Raw genomic sequence first — 14,288 nt, forward strand, 5'->3', positions numbered from 1 at the left:
AAGACCACTGATGACCGCCTGCCTGTGGAAGTCCAGAGTAGTCTAGTGAGACTCCTTCACAGTAGCCCTGACTAGTTCATCCCAGAGATGGAAGTCCAGAGTAGTAGTGAGACTCCTTCACAGTAGCCCTGACTAGTTCATCCCAGAGATGGAAGTCCAGAGTAGTCTAGTGAGACTCCTTCACAGTAGCCCTGACTAGTTCATCCCAGAGATGGAAGTCCAGAGTAGTCTAGTGAGACTCCTTCACAGTAGCCCTGACTAGTTCATCCCAGAGATGGAAGTCTCCAGAGTAGTCTAGTGAGACTCCTTCACAGTAGCCCTGACTTGTTCATCCCAGAGATGGAAGTCCAGAGTAGTCTAGTGAGAACTCCTTCACAGTAGCCCTGACTAGTTCATCCCAGAGATGGAAGTCTCCAGAGTAGTCTAGTGAGACTCCTTCACAGTAGCCCTGACTTGTTCATCCCAGAGATGGAAGTCCAGAGTAGTCTAGTGAGAACTCCTTCACAGTAGCCCTGACTAGTTCATCCCAGAGATGGAAGTCTCCAGAGTAGTCTAGTGAGACTCCTTCACAGTAGCCCTGACTTGTTCATCCCAGAGATGGAAGTCCAGAGTAGTCTAGTGAGACTCCTTCACAGTAGCCCTGACTAGTTCATCCCAGAGATGGAAGTCCAGAGTAGTCTAGTGAGACTCCTTCACAGTAGCCCTGACTTGTTCATCCCAGAGATGGAAGTCCAGAGTAGTCTAGTGAGACTCCTTCACAGTAGCCCTGACTAGTTCATCCCAGAGATGGAAGTCCAGAGTAGTCTAGTGAGACTCCTTCACAGTAGCCCTGACTTGTTCATCCCAGAGATGGAAGGAGAAAGACTCCTGACCTCAACCATCGTGGCAGGCTTAAAGCAAGCTTTTATTCATGGCCCCGGGCTGCCTCTACCTGCGGTGGGGTTCAAGAGGTCAACACGGGATGTGAAGAAGACAGTGCTTTTGTAGCTCCGGTCGGGCTTCTAAGTAGAGGGCTTGGCGGGCAGAAAGGCAGAGTTACAGGAGCTGAGCATCATTAGTCAACAACTTAGTCACATCCACCTGAAACAGAGGCATGGTTGCAAGGCGGGCATAACAAGCATAGGTATAACAAGGGGCCCAGCCAGAGAACCTTTGGAAACAGATGTAGGGTTGCGAGATTATTAAAAACAACTTTTTAAACAAAAACATGATTAGATTGCCATTCCTGGAACAGGCAGTATAGAACCATTTGTAGTTAATGTTACAAGTGGGGCAAAGTTACAAGTTAGGCATAGCCGAGAAACAGGTTTAATCATAAGCAGAAATGAACCTAGTCTGTCTTTATTATAAGGTGGCTGGCTTTTAAGCCTAAGATGGAGGCAGGCTAATTCTTCAATGTAAAGAATTATGAAGTATAGAGCCGGGCGTGGTGGCGCACGCCTTTGATCCCAGCACTCGGGAGGCAGAGGCAGGCGAATTTCTGAGTTCGAGGCCAGCCTGGTCTACGAAGTAAGTTCCAAGACAGCCAGGGCTACACAGAGAAACCCTGTCTCGAAAAACCAAAAAAAAAAAAAAAAAATATGAAGTATGTTACTGAAAAATGGAACTTTTTTTTGGTGGAGGGGTAAAGATTAAGGCAGTCAGACACTTTAGAATCATTTTTTGTTGATGTTGTTTTTTGTCTAACACCGCAATTGCACAAAAGTATTTATTAAAATAAATATTTTTATTATTAATTGAAATAAAAACAATATTTCATAGGCTTGATTTTGTTGGTTCATTTGTTTGGTTTTTGAGAGTCTCTCTGTGTAGCCCAAACTAGCCTTGAACTCACAGAGCCCTGTCTCCCTCCAACTCCCAGGTGGTGTGGTTAAGGGCGCGCTTCCTCGTGCCGGCTGATCTTCTGTTGTTGTCCAGGATCTGCTTTATCAATAATGTTTTTTAAATTATCTTGTTAAAATGAATGTAAGAATAACATTCAATTGTAAGAACTTAATGCTTAAAAATGTCAGCATTTATTTTTATAGTCATTATAATCATTTGAGCAGATTTATAGTACAACCATTTGCAAATCATTTTTTATAACTATGAATCTTATAGAAAGTGTCTAAAAACTGGTTTTGCTGTTTAGGGCATGTTCTATGACTTAAAGCTAATCTTTGTGGTCTGTTTTCGCTGGTAAGTAGTCTAAAGAACCATACCAGTAGTCTTCCTTATTCCTATTTCACTAGTGTGGCAAAGCCTAGGCAAAGTTCTGTAGTCATTATACCTACCATCCTTCAGTGGCTTAAGAGAATTTGTGCCTCTTTGCATACTTGTCTGTACTTGTTCACATGAGTGTCAACACAGTTAGAGTTGAAATACCTGTTTTATTTTTGGCAGCCACAAGACACATAGGCAGCACAAAACAAGAAAAGCCAGATTCATCTGATACGGCATGAGAACATTCTTCTTGAGACCAGTGATTTGTTAGCTCACCTTTTCCTTTCTTGGTTTATTTTCAGTTTAGAAAATAAATATCTTTTTAGTATTATGTTGGTTTAAAATGTTTTCTAAGTCTTAGTTATTTTTTGGCTATAACTTCATAAGAGAGCATATACATGAAAAATGAGGGTCATTTTGATTATTTAAAAACAAGATGAGCCAGTACTTTAGAATCTCAGACGTCCCTCAACTGTCAGTTGGTTGTGCTTCTGGTCAAAACTATAATAAGGGATAGGTAAGATCTCATTTATCTAAAATGTTTATAAGATATACATCATTATAAATTATGTATGTCGTGTGTGTGTGTGTGTGTGTGTGTGTGTGTGTACACATCCATCTCCAAAGTGACAAATGTCCCTGCTTATAGTATAGTTGAAAAGCAAGGGCTTTGGAGTCAATAGATTCCGTAAATTATAGCATATTGTCTCTGGAAGAAGAGCTGAACATTCAATGAGAGTGGCTAAATGTACACACCCGGAAAGTTGATTATATTCATTCAGGGCCAGCTCTCTCATTGGTGATTAAAGATGTCATTTAAGCAGGACCAATTTGTATATTTTTAGCAGATTTGACCTTTAAGGTTTTGTCAGTTGATTTAGACTTATGGCTATTCTTTTCTCTGAGAGAACTTTATTTTGTTCTCTTTCCTCAGTATAGTCCAAGCCAGGTACTATGCAAGTTTCCATTTGTGTTTTGTGTTTGCAGGAGATAAGTACATAAAGCATGCAGCTCATGTTTTTGATTTCTTTGGATCTCAGAGATGAGACTTAAGCTGATCTTAAGTTCTTTGGAAAAACTAATATAGCTACTTTTAAAACAAATAAATTTTGTTATTGTTTTCATGCTTAATGTACAAAAATAAAATAAGTGATGTGTGACTGCTAAGCAGCATGCTAGTTGATATGTAAATTAACTGTAAATTCTAAAACTAACTTATTTTGATTTCTTTAACTAACTGAAGGAGAAATTTCAAATGTTACTACCTTTAATTTACAAATTATCTTCTTTCTTTCCCTAATAAAGCAGATAGAGTAATGTATTTCCTGGGTCAATATCATTAAGGACTGTTGACGATTTCACTTGGAAATTTTACTAAAGTAAACATGAAGTTAACCTGATCTTTAGAATTAATACCAAATTATTAAGGCGATGATGACACTGAGACCTGCCAGTTTCTAGAGGTCACTGAGAACCAGTTAGAGGTCACTGAGAACCAGTTAGAGGTCGCTGAGTACCAGATAGAGGTCGCTGAGAACCAGTTAGAGGTCGCTGAGAACCCGTTAGAGGTCACTGAGAACCCGTTAGAGGTCGCTGAGAACCCGTTAGAGGTCGCTGAGTACCAGATAGAGGTCGCTGAGAACCAGTTAGAGGTCGCTGAGAACTCGTTAGAGGTCGCTGAGTACCAGTTAGAGGTCGCTGAGAAACCAGTTAGAGGTCGCTGAGAACCAGTTAGAGGTCGCTGAGAACCAGTTAGAGGTTGCTGAGTACCAGATAGAGGTTGCTGAGAACCAGTTAGAGGTTGCTGAGAACCAGTTAGAGGTCGCTGAGAACCAGTTAGAGGTCGCTGAGAACCAGTTAGTGTAAAATGTAGAGCGTGAATGATGTGGACTCTGATCATTTCAGCTCATTCAATTCAGTTACTTTCTCTGGCTATTACCTGCTCTTTGGATAGCTGGACAGTCCGTTTGGAATAGTAAACATATCTTTCTGTTCTGATGTCACGAGCTTTATGTGACTCATCATCTCTCTGCCACCCTGGAAAGTAAAGAAAGTGTAATTTTACAAGGAGCTGACATATTTGTAGTAAAATTAAATATTTTGTGTATTATGCTACTAACTTCTAGTTCGTTCTGAGTTTGTTGGGGGCGGGTTATTTTGTTTTTTGTTTTGTTTTCTTAATTCTACACAGTTTTTCTCTCTCTAGCTGTTTGAGTCTACAGAACTCACTCTGTAGACCAGGCTGACCCTGAACTCAAGAGATCTGCCTGCCTTTACCACCCAAGTGCTGGGATTAAAGATGGGTGCCACCACTGCCCTGCTAGTTCATTCTATTTTAGCATTTGATTTTATATTAATTCTCTTTTTTATCAATTACTACTGGTAAGCTTATTGCTGGAACACAGTTCTCTTAAGACCAGTTCTTTAAAATTAGTACATCATCTGAATTCTCCTAGCCTATGTGTATAAACTAATGGAATTCCTCCTCTTGCTCTTGGGTGGCCATAAAAGGCAATGTGTTGTGTAAACTAGTGTTTTAGTACTGCTACAATCAGATCCATACATTTTTTTTGAGTCATGCCACTACTATGTACTAGATGCATAAGCTTAGTACGTTTCCTATAAAATGAAATATGATAGCATGCTATATGGTTCCTTTCTCTCCACCTCCAAATAAAAACAAACAGATGAGCAATATAGCCTACTCAGGATAAACAAAAATGTAGAGCATGAATGATGTGGACTCTGATCATTTCGGCTCATTCAATTCACAGTTACTTTCTCTGGCTATTACCTGCTCTTTGGATAGCTGGACAGTCCGTTTGGAATAGTAAACATATCGTTCTGTTCTCATGTCACTGGAAGGCTATTGTATGTTTGCTTGTTTATTTGGTTTGGTTGAGTTAGATTGGTATGGATTGGTTCTTGTAGTGGGCTTGTTTTATTAGAAGTTCCAGACAGGTTTTACTAATATTTAACATCTGGAAGGACTGAAGGTTTCTGTTCCTTCCCAGGATCCTCTTATACTCATTATACAATAAGCTCTATATTAATCTATTTCATGCAAATATACAGCACATGCCTTTACGCTCTATCTCTGACTTTCATAGGTGCATGTATGAGAAAAAAGTGTTGTGTATTCTAAGACTTCTCGAGTGATAGAGAGGTAATGATAGCTAATTTTGAGGATGAATGTGTGTAAACTGCATAATAGACTTACCTTACTTTACTCATATATTTATATGAGAATAGCATTGTTACCTGAGGTAATTGAAGCACAGAAAGATTAAGTAGCCTGTCCAAGGTTAGACACTGGTAAGTAAAGGAGCCAGTCTTTCCAACCCAAGAGGGTGGGCTTTTAGCCAATAAGTTCTTCTGCCATCCTACAAGTATGTATTTACAGGAAATAACTTATTGACTTAAGTCATGGACTTATTGATTCAGGCTATTCTCATATTTTAATAATTCTTCATGTTTATGGTTTTTTTTAGACTACAAGTTTCCTTATGGACTCAGATATATTAATTTATAAGAATTATCAAATTGGGCACAAAAAATTTACAATTTTTTGAAGTCTCCCAAACTCTCCCTTTAACCCTTAATGCCCAGTGTTAGATGACTACTAGTTATGAATCCAGTAGGGTCCTATACTCAGTGCCTACTTATGCTTTCCTTCCTTAGTAAACTCACCCAGAATAACCTGCTCACTGGGAGCAAAAGTCTCAAAGAGATGACTTCTGTTTGTTTCTTGTTAGATTAGATACTGCATATTTTAGTGTGATGTTAAATAATAACTGTTATAAAAGAAAGTACTCAGTTCTAAAGTCATTTTAAAATCAGATTTGTTTTCAAAATATATAGAAAAGGAAGGCCATGTATATATGAAATGAATAATTTTATTTAGAAACAATTTTTTGGCTTTGCTTTTTTTTAAGTCAGTTTATATTTTGTACAACACTGAATATCTTACTAAGATAAAAGTTTTATATTTAAATCTCTTGGCATTTTGCCTTTCAAATGAGAATGTTTAATCTTTGTAAACTAAAAAACTATATGAAGTTTAGGTGATTGGTTTGTATTTGGATTCAATGAACATTTTTCTGGTATTAGTATGCCTCTATATTTAAGGGCCTCTGTGTGCATTTTTTGTGTAGCCAATTTATGAAAGAAATGTATAAATGGTTTATTAGTGTTATTTTTAAAAATTGAGATGCATCCCTGGTGTCTTCTACAGTTAAAATTCTTGTGATAATGACCAAACACAATTGCAGAATTTTAATTTCAACAAATAAAAAATATCAAAAGTAAATTGGGAAAATTTTATATGAGCAGTGAAAAAGAAAAAAATATTTTTTTAAAAAATCTCAACCATTCGATTTTACCAATCAAGACTCAGGATCCAGATGCTGGGGTGAAAGTCCACTAGCTCAGGAAGGCAGAGAAATCACCCAGCTGACCTTCCTCCTCATCCAGTGTCCCACAAACATTCTCTCCTCCCATGCCATCTCAAAACCTCTTGAACTCAATGACTCTCCTTCTACTTCCTGTGTACCTCTCTATCTGTCCTCCTGACTTCCACTTACTCCCAGGTTCACTTCTTGTTAACTGGTTACTTGCCTCACCCCTTGACCTATGGCTGGCTTCATTTAATCCTGTTTACAATAGTCAAGCAGAAAGCTCTTAGATTACAAATATGTGCTAGAGCTGAGACACACCACAACTAAAAACAGGTTTTTCCAGTAAATAACACAATCTCAGGGTTCCGTGTGATCAAATATCCTGTAACATTTCCCCCTTTTTGTCTAAATAAAAAGCAAAAGTTTTAACTCTAACACAGTAAAGCTATTTATAATAATGAAACTATTTCTGCCAAGCTTTCTACAATATCCAGCTTGATTGTATTTGGCATTTATCATACATGCAGCTGAAGACATTAGCTTGATAAGATTTTTTTTTTGTCTAATCATAGAAATTCTTATAAATCAGTTTGAAAAGTTCAGAAAGTATGTCAGGTCTGTGTGAGAGCTTGCGTATAGTCTTCAGCACTACAAAACAAAGGACAAAAGCAGAAGTTAGTAGCACCAAGAGTCAATGAGGGTCTGAAGCTGCAGAAAGTCACTCAGGACTGAGAGCCGTGAAGTGTGCAGATATTTGAAAAGTTGAACTTAGATATCTACTTAGGTCAAATGAATTAAAATTTTGAGAAAATACAAACACTGATATGAAAGATACATTCATTTTAATTATGCTCTTTAGCTTATGAGAATAGAGGCCAGTCTAGGTTCTATAAGTGATAAAATTGTCCTAAGCCCCAGAGAGTATCGAATACCGTACTTAATCAGAGAAAGTCTCGGCTATGCACTTAACTTTTAAGTGATCTGATTGGTAACAAAATTTGATCCCTTTTCAGGCTTTGCCCTCAGATACAGTTGATGCAGGTTAATTTTATCCTCCCCTCTTCTGTCATAGTTCTTGTTTATTTGTAACTTCTGTTCTCCCTCCATCTCTTCTCCTTGGTTTGTTACATTCTTTGCTGACTTTACTTCAGTTTAACTTCAACTTTGGCTGCCCTAAACTCTTTGTAGTGCCCAATTGAAGAAAGAAAGAAAGAAAGAAAGAAAGAAAGAAAGAAAGAAAGAAAGAAAGAAAGAAAGAAAGAAAGAAAGAAAGAAAGAGGAAAGGAACAAGAACTTATTGATTGCTTTTTCATATCAGTTAGTATAAACTGATCATCCCTGGTCCAGTCTCAGTTAATCATACAATTATGATTATTTTTGTTTAAACTTATGAATGGGATTAAGGGTTATACTCATGAGGCCACCATGCTGAGATCATCTAAGGATATAAGAATGAATTCTTTTTCTCTGCCAATTTAAAGAATAAAAAAGCAGGAAAAGCAAGGTCTTAGCACTCCGCCAAGTTTTATTAAAAGCAGAAGTGCACAAAGAGACAGACTCCCTATGTAGAAAGGGTTCCAAAGACAGATTCCAAGTTTTTCTGGCAGAGCCCAAACTTTTCTATGTTTTGAGGTAGGATGGGCTCTCTTTCTGCCCCAGAATTGGCTAGTTTAGGCTATTGTATTGGAGTACATAAGCCATACAAAGAGAGGAAACTGATTTGTTCTCACCCCAGAAGCCCTCATGGCAGGTTTGAATCTTCTGGCAGGAAAAATCCCATTCTTTGCCTTGGAGAGAAGCAACGGGAGATGAAGTGCTTAGATGAGAAGGACATTGAGCTCTTGTCTCCTGCCTGCCTGCCTGCCAGGGCTCTACTTCTAGTCCTTCAGAGCGCAATGCCATGAAAGTCTGACACTGGGGTATAGTTTACTAGGTTTATAAGTATTTAAAATGTTTAGTCACATATTTCCCAGGAACAATGTATGTGACTATTACTACATTTTCATCTTATTTTTCTTCTCTTGTCTGTCTCTAATTCACTTATGTTTCTTTAGCTAAGAAACAGGTGAGGGCAAAAACAATGTTTAAGTTCTATCTCATATTGCTAACTAATATAGATGACTTTAAATATGAAATTACATGTTACAAATATATGCCATTTTGTACAATAGCTTAATGTTGTATAGAACTTTTCTTTGGGAGTGAAGTCTTCAAGCAGTCACTAGAGCAGATGGGTTCTGCTTTTCTGTATTTGATATGGGAAAGTAATGGTGGGTGGCATTGCTTACATGTATGGACAATAGTAGAAATAATTTGCTAAGTTTATGCATGGATTAAACACTAGCTGGGAAAAATGTTTCTTTTAAAAAAGATCAAAGGATGCAGAATGATTCTTTTCCCTTCAAGTCTTAGTGGTGGTCTAATAGCTCTTTATTTATATTTCCTTGGTTCCCAGATCAATGTTATCTGTCCATCTGATGGTGATGGATGAGTTGTAGCACTGAGTACTAGGTACTAGGTGGTACAGACTGAGTACTAGGATGAATGAATGTACCCTGGGCTAGTAGTGTTTTCATTACAAAGAATTCTATTATTTTTCAGACACATGAAACATATAAAGTAAGGCTAGTGCTAGGAATACTTACATTACTCTACATTTCTTAGCCCGTTAGTTTGGTTGGTTATAGTCCTACCCATCTGATATGTTGAGGAATAAAAGGAGTAATTAAGGTTTACGTAAGTGCATTGTTATTAGAGTATCTTCAGATAGGTGCTACTCCCAGCTTACATAGAGATGAACCCTAATGGGTCATGTGACCATCGATCAGTCAGGAGGATGTTATCCAAAAAAAAAAAAAACAACAGTACCCTAAAATGTTTAGAATAGCCCTCTATTTCTAGTTAATATTGGCTTTTTTCACGGCTATAGAGTTATGTATCTTCCCCATATGGTTAAATCTGACAAGTCTTATGGTGTGTTTCAAATCCACCCTGCAAATTTTCTTCTTGCGTTTATTTTACGGGTTTCTGTGGTATTTTACATGAGAAAAAAATAGAAAAACCCTACTTTTAGTCTTACAAACCTAAACAATTACTCTTCATTTAAAACCATTTCTTTATGTACATTTTCCCTTTCAGTTCATTATTTATGAGTGAGGATTTGATGATGTCACAGAACAGAATTCCTTTTTGCCACCTATAAAAACACTGTGCTACCAAATCTGCCTAATATAAGTAACTCCTCTGAAAGTCTGAAGTCCTTGGAAAGCTTCCAGTTTCTAGGGTTGAGGATAGGTATAAATGGTAGAATATTGTTATTTTTTAGCTGGTTTCAGCCCTTACAACAGTAACAGTTACCCATCCTCAGCCCCATAGCTGTCAGGTGTGTACCTAGTTTGTGGGAACAAAGATTAGGACAAAGAAGCCTTGTTTTATAATATGGAGGTCTGTTCTTTGATCTTTATTGATGCTCTTTGTTATAGCTTCAAGCACAGAGGTTGGAAGTGATTTTTGCATTCGTAGCCTCACATTGTAGCAAGATTTTTTCCTTTATTTTGAAGTGATTTTTAAAAATTATTTTATTTATTGTTTTTTTTTAATGTGCCTTGGTGTTTTACCTGCATATATGTCTGTATGAGGGTTGTCAGTCTTCCTAAACTAGAGTTATAGATGGTTGTGAGCTGCCATGTGGGTGCTGGGAATTGAACCCAGGTCCTCAGGAAAAACAGCTAAATCTCTTAGCTGAGCCATCTCTCTGGCCCCTTGAAGTAATTTTCAATTCTATTCCCTCAGTTTTTATTTTTCTTTCCCCTTTTGGTGGCAAAATGATAAGAATTAAGAGTTTTAAACTGCTTAGTATATCAGGGAAATTACAAAGTGACTTGCATAGGTAAGAAACAACACAGGCACAAAAACGCCGGAAGCAGACTTTGACTTTACCCCTCAGACACAGAGCTGACCTATGGGCAGTAGCACAGAGTAGTGAGAAAGCCTTGAGGAGAAAGGCGCAGTTAGCAGGGTACAGCCCTGCTAGATTTACATAGTCCCTTTTACAACAGCAAAATAATTGTCATTCGTACAAAGAAGTAGGAACGGGTGATGCGTTTAAAGGAACAAAAAGATAGAAACTATCCCTGAAAAAAAATCTGAAGGTTAATCTAGTGGGAGGAAAATATTAAATCAACTGCCTTAATGGTGCTTTAAGAGCTAAAAGAGAATCTTAGAAAATATAAAATTATCAAAAAAGAATCATAAAGAGATTCTGTAACTGAAACATGCAGTAAATGAAAAACAATCACCTGGAGGACTCTTAAAGTACTGCTGGTCTTCAGTCTTTTTTGGAATCCCAAAGAAGTAGGGTCTAATACCAGTGACAGAATACCTCAGCAGGAACATACATGAACTTGACAGTGAGAGCAAACCTTTTTCAGTGTCCTTTTATATGAGGGCTTCCACCACAGGGTATGGCCCAGATTTAAACAGACAATAAACCATTCCTCCTGGGTGTGCCCAGCTGCTTGAGTTTTAGTTGGTCCTGGAGAAAGTCACCTTGACAACCAAGAGCCATCTATTTATTATACTCTCAGCTTGCTGCATGTGGTTGACAGTGGGCGCTCTCAGTGTCCTGAGTTGGTTGCCTGCCACCATGCCTTCCTCAACATTCTGGACCCTCCCTCTGGAACCATAAGCCATATGAAACACTCATGTACAACTTGGTCTTGTTGTTTCATCAAACCAACCAGTAGGGAAGTTACTATTGGAAAGGTTTGTTGCTGTGAATAGCTTGAAGGTAGACAGATGAGTTTGGAACTTGGGACTCAGACAGTGTAGTTAAGTATTGTAAGCAGAGCTTATTGCTGCCATTCTGTTAGGTTCCTGGAAGACTACATGCTGAGAGGAATTTGGAAAATGGAAGTTGGGATTATGGTATTTCAGAGGGAAGCAAGGACTATATTGGAAACTAGGCTAAAGGACATGCATGTGAGATTTGGTAAAGAATCTGGCTGCTAAGACCAGAATCTGTGTGCTGAGATCTTTTCTGAGGCTAAATTAAAAAGTAATTTCTTTGGGCAAGGAAATTTCAAGATAGCATAATATCAGATGTGTGGCATAGTTATTACTTATAGTTCTTATGTAGTAAAAATACAATGAAAAATGTGAATGAGACAGAAAGAAATACTAAGTGTACATTTTGGAAGAAAAAGTGCACTAGGGAGCCTAATTGTTAAGGGGCACTTTTAAGGAGAGGCCTCATTCTCTTCATGGGAACAATAAGAAGGGTTCCTTCTTGGCAAGGCCTCACCCAGGTAAGCTTTCTGATTGTGAAAAAGAAATCCCAAGAAAGCAATTGCTTCAAGATAAGAACTGTGCTGCTAATGTAGTCAGAGTGTGAGGATCCATTCCAAGCTGGCAGCCAGACTTGAGAGTGTACTGGATTTGTAAATGTGAAAACCACAAGAGTGGGGTCGGGGGCGGGGCAGGGTCATGAAGTCTTCATTCTAGGTTTCAGAGATGCTGAGACCAAGCAACATGTGGCAATACAGAGGCCCTGAGAGATCAGTGGGTGAGTCTGTCAAAGTAAAGCCTAGCACTTCAGACATAGGAGTTGGAGGAATCAAGCTAGAACTGGCCTGGAAGCCTTCTTCCTTTGTGTTGACTCTCATAGTTTTCGAAGATTATCAAATTATCAAACAAAAGTAGTCCTTTCCAATTGGAAAGCCAGTAAACCACAGTGATGACTGGACCAGCAAGATAGCCACAATTGTGCAGTAGTGGCCGTAGTATCTTAGGGATAACCAACAATTATCTATAGGCTTAGGCATGCTCAATAGGAAGGACTTTTGACAGATGCTATAAAACTAGCCAGCTACTGGAAAGATTATCAACCCTAGAAAAGATCTCACAGCTTTTAGGTCCTGTATACAATATAATTTTATAATTTCTATTTTCTAAGTATGTATACATGCATATTAAATATGTATACTTAGCTCTCACCCCTTATCAAAGAAGCTTCTTTTTGTAACACATAGGCACTGTTACAGAGATTACAACTAGTCCAGTCTCGAGAATTAGTGACTTTAGGATTTTCAACCCCTAACTGGTACATCTGCAAAGCAACTCCTACACCTAAGGCTCAGAGAAAATCTTGGAAGAGTAGCTGAAAAAATTGGAAGAACCAGAGGCCAATGATGTCTACTGTTTGATAGTGTCTCCTAGATGACATGGAAAATGCACCCATGAATTCTCAGCAATATGGTTGCCTGAAAAGACCAGCATAATACCATCACCAGTTGACATGCTAATGCAAACAGAAGAATTTCCACCTGATCCCACCACTGAAGAAGAGCTACAGGTGGTCATTGGCTGCTGAGAAAGGGATAATCAGTTTCCTCCAGGGAAACGCTCCCAGCCAGGGTGTCCAGCCCCAAGTGCTCAGCCCTGGACACATGAATATGTAAGCAAAGCTAATTGGATTAAGTAAGTTATATATACATGTGTATGTGTGTATATATATTCACATACATACAGATGTGTATGTATAAGTAGCAATAATAACTAAACAAATGATTACTTTGGGAGGGAGGGGAGCATAGTAAAAGCTGGGGTTGGGAAGGGATACAGGAGTGATACAGATGTGGTGCTGGTGTAGCTCGTGTATGAAGTCCTCACCATCAGGAGAACTTAAATAAGAGTGAGCTCTGGCTTGGGGAGGAGCCCCCAGATGGTGGAGATGTCAGATCCATGAGACTCCATCTGAGAAAAGCTGCATATAGGAGCATGACTAGCTCAAGAGAGAATTTAAAATACAATTCCCAGACATTGGTGGGCATGGAGCTGTGTAATTTGTTGTTCGTCCTGGGTGCCTCTGGTCTTGCTTTGGTGCAGGGTTTGCTCACTGTACTCTTTCCCTTCCCCTTGGAACTGGAGTGTATAGTGTATCTGATTGTATATTGGAATTTTGCCACTTGCTTTTTTGATTTTTACAGGGGTTCACAGTTAAAGAGTTTACCTGATCTCTCAAAAGACACTTTGGATTTTAAGAGTGTTAAGACTGTGCAAGACTATAGAGACTTTTAAAGTTGCCCTAAATAACATTTTTCCTCATAAAATGACTATTAGCATATATGGATCATAAAGTGAAAAGTGGTGGTTGTGTTTTTAGTTTTTTTATGAGTATGGACATTTTCTAATATGTAAGTCTGCTTACCATGTAGATGCCTGGTACCTGTGGGACTGGAAGAGGGCATAGGAACCCCCGGGACTGAAATTACACATGATTGTTAAGCACCATGTTGAGTGTTAGGAATTGAACCAGAGTCCTCTGGAAGTGCTTCTAAGTGCTTAGCTATCTCTCCAGCCTGAAATGTCATTTAAATGAGAAATGTCCCTCATAGGCATCAGGTATTTGAGCATTTAGTCTCCAGTTACTGGTGCTGTTTGGCAATTTCATAGTACCCTTAACATCTCTTTACAGTAACAGTTAAAATCTAAAAAGGAAATCAACAAAAATTAAATTCATAATAGCTCAAAAAGAATTAGCCTTACAGTCTTGAATTAGTCTTGAACAGTGAAGACTGTCGAAATGAGAGAGGTGCTAGAGAGACTTGCTGGTTTTTATGAAGGCTGGGGTAGAACTCTGGAAGTATTTTCTACATCATAGTGTCTTATTGATATATAATGTTTAGTTGT

At 38.4% G+C, this 14,288-nt stretch overlaps 1 protein-coding gene and 1 long non-coding RNA gene across 4 annotated transcripts in view; both read left to right on the top strand.

Moving 5' to 3' along the window:
* The window catches only part of Cert1 (ceramide transporter 1), a 97,459-nt gene that overhangs the window by 29,321 nt on the left and 53,850 nt on the right, over positions 1 to 14,288 (top strand). The window contains exon 4 of one of the 3 annotated variants that reach the window (XM_030247385.1): positions 12,806 to 13,053. The exons of the other annotated variants lie outside the window; for them this stretch is intronic. The gene's annotated coding sequence lies outside the window, so the exon portion shown is untranslated. The remainder of the gene's footprint in view (positions 1 to 12,805; positions 13,054 to 14,288) is intronic. 3 annotated transcript variants of the gene reach the window in all.
* Gm46436 lies at positions 6 to 10,743 on the top strand. Its single transcript, XR_001781022.2, has 2 exons — positions 6 to 3,707; positions 3,813 to 10,743. It is a non-coding gene; the product is annotated as a predicted gene, 46436 (long non-coding RNA).

The sequence above is a fragment of the Mus musculus genome, chromosome 13, assembly GCF_000001635.26.
Source record: "Mus musculus strain C57BL/6J chromosome 13, GRCm38.p6 C57BL/6J".
NCBI classification, from domain to species: Eukaryota; Metazoa; Chordata; class Mammalia; order Rodentia; family Muridae; genus Mus; species Mus musculus.